The 5,426-nt window shown below is 49.5% G+C and overlaps 1 protein-coding gene across 3 annotated transcripts in view; it reads left to right on the top strand.

Moving 5' to 3' along the window:
* Positions 1 to 5,426, top strand: part of Faxdc2 (fatty acid hydroxylase domain containing 2) — a 24,687-nt gene that overhangs the window by 2,152 nt on the left and 17,109 nt on the right. The window contains exon 1 of one of the 3 annotated variants that reach the window (XM_029567937.1): positions 704 to 721. The exons of the other annotated variants lie outside the window; for them this stretch is intronic. The gene's annotated coding sequence lies outside the window, so the exon portion shown is untranslated. Of the gene's footprint in view, positions 1 to 703; positions 722 to 5,426 lie in introns of those variants that run through there. 3 annotated transcript variants of the gene reach the window in all.

The raw sequence follows: 5,426 nt of genomic DNA, 5'->3' as shown, positions 1-5,426 counted from the left end.
AAAAAAAAAAAAAAGATTATTTAATGTGCATGAGTGTTTTGCCTGCATGTATGTAAGTGCACTTACGTCGTGCAATGCCCAAAGATGCCAGAAAAGGGTGTTGGATCCCCTAGAACTGGAGTTACAGATGTAGCTGCCATGTGGGTGCTTGGAGTCAAACCCAGGTTTTCTGCAAGAGCAGCCAGTGCTCTTAACTGATGGGCCATTTCCCCGGCCCCTATCCATCGTCTGTTTTGTGTGTGTGAGTAGAGGTGCAAGTGTGTTGGTCAGAGGACAGGAGCTGGCTCTCCCCTTCCACGTGGCTTTGAGGCAGGGTCTCTTCTTTGTACCACTGCACTGTGCCTTGAGCTTTCTCTCTGCCCCCCACCTTGTGCAGTGATTACAGATGTTGCCACTGCATCCTGCTTTTTTGTATGTGGGTTCCAACACCAAACTCAGGTCCTCAGGCCTGTCTGCCCAGAAAGTGCTCCTGCCCACAGAGCCATCCGCTGGCCCGGTGTTCTCATCTTTCACTCAGCTCTGAATGCCACGTCTCCACCCAGGGCTAGATATGCATCCGCCCCATTCTGACCAGCCGTCGGCAGCCCGCTGTTTCAGCTTCTGATTTCACAAACTGTTGATTACGAGAAAATGTCTTCTCTAAGTAGTGCCACCCGGGGACAGCAGGAACAAGACCAGCTCTCAGACACCTTCTGGCTCTTAGATTGGGCGACCACAAAAGGTAGAGAAAAAGGGGCTGGAGAGAAGGCTCAGTGGCTGAGTGCACACTGCTCTCACAGAGGACCTGAGTTCAATTCTCAGCACCCACACAAGGCGGCTCACAACCACCTGTAACTCCAGCTCCAGGGGATCCATCCTCTTCTAGCCTCAGTGGACCCCCTCCCAGCACACGTGTACAGTACACATACATACATACCTACGTACATACATACATTTTTTTTTTTTAATTTCAAAGTAGCAGGAAGGGGTGTTGCACATCTTTAATCCCAGTTCTGGGGAGGCAGAAGCAGGCGGATCTCTGTGAGTTCAAGGCCAGCCTGGTCTACATAGTGAGTTCCAGGCCAGCTGGGGCTACAGGGAGACCCTGTCTCAAAAAGACAAAAAAAAATTTTTTTTTCAAGGTAAAGAAAAGAATTAAACCCTCAGGTAAGAGAGAAAAAAACAACTTAAAAATAAGATGATCAGAGCCAGGCGTGGTGACACATGCCTTTAATCCCAGTTCTGGGGAGGCAGAGGCAGGCGGATCTCTGAATTCAAGGCCAGCCTGGTCTACACAGTGAGTTCCAGGACAGCTGAGGCTACAGGGAGACCCTGTCTCAAAAAGACAAAAAAAAAAAAAGAGATGATCAGGGCTGGAGAGATGGCTCAGTGGTTAAGAACACTGGTTGTTCGTGCAGAAGACCCAGGTTCGAATCCCAGCACCCACATGGCAGCTAACAACTGTCCGTAACTCCAGTTCCTGGGGGATCTGACAGCCTCTTTTGTCCTTCATGGGCATTGCATGACACGGGTGCACTTACCTACACACAGGCAATACACACACATAAAATGAAAATAATAAAATACTTTTTAAAAAATGAGATGATCATGGAACTTTAATTCTCCAAACATTTATAAATGTTATTAATTTTACTTGTCAAAATTCCTAACTTGAACACTGCTGTTGGTGAACAATATGAAGTCATTTCTGTGGTAATAACTGTCTGTCTCTCCCTCCACATGTGAGGTCATTCCTAGAAACTGTTCACATGGAACAGAAAAAGGATCCCAGCTAGGTAGAGAGGTCAGAAAGCAAGCTGCTTGACATAAAATATTCACCAGAACTATTCAGTGGCTCTGCTGTAAGGACTCAGGTACCCAAGTGATTAATGTCAGGATGGCTCCTGGGTATGCTGGCATAGCTAAACAACAAGCATCATGTTAGGAAAGGCTCTGTGGGCCTCATGAAATCAGATGTAATAGATAAGGGCTGCTATGCACACAGCCCAAGGGCCTTCCCACAGCAGTTTCCCTTTGGCCAGCCAGGTACCTGGACCAGAGTCCAGAGTCAAAGGTCCCACTGAGCCCGCAGCACACTAGAACTTCTGCCCTGTCTAGCTGTGGCTTAGAACCCAATGAGAGCCTCTCCCTCTCCCCCTCCCTATCTCCTCTTCCCCTCCCTTTCCCCTCTCCCCCCTTTCCCTTCCCTATCTCCCCCCGCCCCGCCCGCCGACACACACCCTCATAACCACCATCCTCTCAACTTCTAGATCACCTTCTTTAGGTGCCCACCACATCTGGCCAGTACTTTTTTTTCAGCATGCAAAGTGGGAGGCTTCATTATGGCTTTAGTCCACCGTCCTCTCCCCCATCTGCTGCCACCCCCCCACTCCCCCACTCGACAGCCTCCTTTCCACTTCCTGTGGCCTGAGCTCGTGTTCTCCACTTACCCTGTCCTGTTCTAGTTCCAGTCTGTACCCTGTCTCCCATCCATTCACATACGTACATATAAACATTAAAATTTAGGGTCTGCATGTGAGAGAGCATGCAGCTTTTGTGTGAGTCTGGGCCATTTCCCATACTACTTCCCAGATCCTCCACTCTCACAGTATTCCCATCCTCGGTTCATCTGTTGCTGGACGTGTAGGGTTCATTCCTCGTGGCTGTGACTAGAGCAGCAATGAACGCAGATGAGTGGGTGTCTCCAGAGCAGGATATGAAATGCTCCGGGTGGATGCCTAGGAGTATTTTAGCTGGGTCATGTGGAGATCTAGTTTTGATTTTTGAGACGCGTCTACACTGGCTTTCACAGTGGCTAAGGGTTCTTGTCTAGTGTTTACCAGCATTTGTTATCTTTTGGACAAAAGCCATTCCTGCTGGGTGTGGTGCCCAGGCCCTCAAAGCCAGCACTGAGGAGGTGGGAGCAGAAGCTGCTGCCGCCTGGCACCCTTCGGGAAGGGCTCCCTGAGGGGCAGGGGAGAAACAGGTCCAGTGGCCTGCACCACACCAAACATCCCAGGTGCTGCTTCCCCCCTGGGACCCAGATGCCCCAGTTCCTCTCCTGCTCAGAGGTCATCCTCAGTGGGAATTGTGGGCACCCCCGTGTCACCTACTTCCAAACAGTAACTGGTAAGGGTGACGTCGCTGGGCACATGCCCCCCCCCCCCCCCCCCCGCATTCTCAGGTCATAGCTATTCAGTATGCATCTAGAACGGGGGAAGTCAAGTAGGGCACCTGAAAAAAACACAATAAAACAGCCACAGAGGGAGAGATGAGTGGCACGAGGACCTGCTAGAAGCTGGACCTTGTCCTGGCTTTGCCTTGCTTCATCCAGATTCGGGAGGTGACCTGCTCGGCCTCCTTCTGTCTAGGCGCCTTCCCCTAGAAGGAGCTTATACCAGTAGGCTTGCAGCTCTGGACTCCTGGATAGGGCTCCAGACAACAGGGATGGGTCCCGGGGTTGATGGTCTGATTCCTCTGGGCTGGCCTGCCCGTCCTGTGAGTCAGGACGGTGGTTTTCTGTGGATTTTGTGTATGGCTGCGTCTGTGTATGTACATGTACACGTGTGTGGGATCCAGCAATGGATGTTGGGTGTTTTCCTCAGTTTACACCTTAATTTTTTAAAAAATATTTTATTTTTATTTTATGTGTATGACTTCACTTTTTAAAACATTCATTGAAATTATGCGACTCTGTGGGCTGGTGCACTAATGCTGGTGCCTGTGTGGGCTTCCCCTGGAGCTGGAGTTGCATGTGGCTGTGAGCCACCTGACATGGGTAGTGGGCACCAAACTCCGGGAGCATTATGTGCTCTTAACTGCTGAGCCATCTCTCCTGCTGTCCCCTACACCTTTTTTTTTTCTTTTCTTTTTTTTTTTTTTTTTTTTTTTTTTTTTTTTTTTTTTCAAAGACATGTAGTCTTGGCTGGGCAGGAACTTGATATGGAGACCAGGTTGGTCTTGAACTCACAGAGCTCCTCCTCCTGTCTCTGCCTCCCTAGTGCTAGGACTTAATTTTTGAGAAATTTCTGTTATTTAACCTGGACCTCTGGGATTGAACTAGCCTGGCTGGCCAGTGGGTCCCAGGATTCCATTGTCTCTGTCTCCCCCACACTGGGGTTACAAATGTGCACCACCACTGGCTCCTAATTCAAAGAATTAAAAGTGGTGGTTTTTTTTTCAGACAGTCTCATGTAGTTTGGACTTTCCTCAAACTCATGTGTAGTCAAGGATGACTTTGAACTACTCCTCCTGCCTGTGAGTTGCAGGTGGGGCTGGGGTTACAGGTAGGCAATGCACTAGCATGTCCAGTTTTATGCAGTGCTGGGGATGGAACCCAGGGCTTAGTGTGTGCTGTATAAGAAGTGCTCTACCCACTGAGCAACATCCACAGACCTGTGTTGTGTTTTTACAATAGCTGTGCTAACTACATGAGGCCACAGCTTTTGGTCCCACAGGCTGATGCTGAGCATCATGGGCTTATTAAAGCTCTGCCATAAAACAAAAACAGGACTTTGAGCAGCCAAGCTGGGGGCAAGTCATGGCAGGTGCCAACCCTGAGCAGCCTTTACTACACCCTCGCTGTCCCAGGCTGACACCTCGTAGAGGATGACACTCAGTGAAAACCAACCCAACAGGAACACTGAACAAAAGAAAAGATGGGCGTGAAGGGCGCTGGGGTTGGGCGCGGACTGCTCCGCAGAGGACCTGAGTTTGGTGGCTCACAACCACATGGAACTCCAGCTCCAGGGGATCTGACACCGTCTCCTGGACTCTGCAGGCACCTGCACTCATGTGCATACACATACACACATAGTTAAAAATAAATCTTTCGAGGGGGCCGGAGAGATGGTTCAGCCCTTAAAAAACTGGCTGTTCTCACAGAGGACCCGGTTTGATTCCCAGCACCCACATGGTGGCTGACAACTGTTCTTCTGACCTCTGAGGGAATTGCACATATGTGGTGCACTAACATACATGCAGGCAAAACACTCATACACATAAAAATAATCAATAAAGCCAGGCGTGGTGGTACATGCCTTTAGCCCCAGCACTCAGGAGGCAGAGGCAGGCAGATCTCTGTGAGTTCAAGTCCAGCCTGGTCTACATAGTGAGTTCCAGGACAGCTGGGGCTACAGGGAGATTCTGTCTCAAAAAGAATAAAAAAAAGGAGACAATATTTTGAGTTTGAGGTCAAAGCACCCAGCACACACCAAGGCCCCTGCCTCTAAAAGACCAAAACATAAAAGAAAAGAAAAGAAAAGAAATAAAACAACAAAAAAACAATAAATCTTGGGCTGGAGAGATGGCTCAGCGGTTAAGAACACTGGTTGTTCTAGCAGAAGACCAGGGTTCGAATCCCAGCACCCACATGGCAGCTAACAACTGCTCCAGTCCCCAGTCCCAGGGGATCCAACATCCTCTTCTGACCTCCGCGGGCATTGCAC

The sequence above is a fragment of the Nannospalax galili genome, unplaced genomic scaffold (assembly GCF_000622305.1).
Source record: "Nannospalax galili isolate Female #2095 unplaced genomic scaffold, S.galili_v1.0 scaffold940, whole genome shotgun sequence".
NCBI classification, from domain to species: domain Eukaryota; kingdom Metazoa; phylum Chordata; class Mammalia; order Rodentia; family Spalacidae; genus Nannospalax; species Nannospalax galili.
Note: the sequence above shows the minus strand (reverse complement) of the source record. Positions and strands in the feature narration are given on the sequence as shown.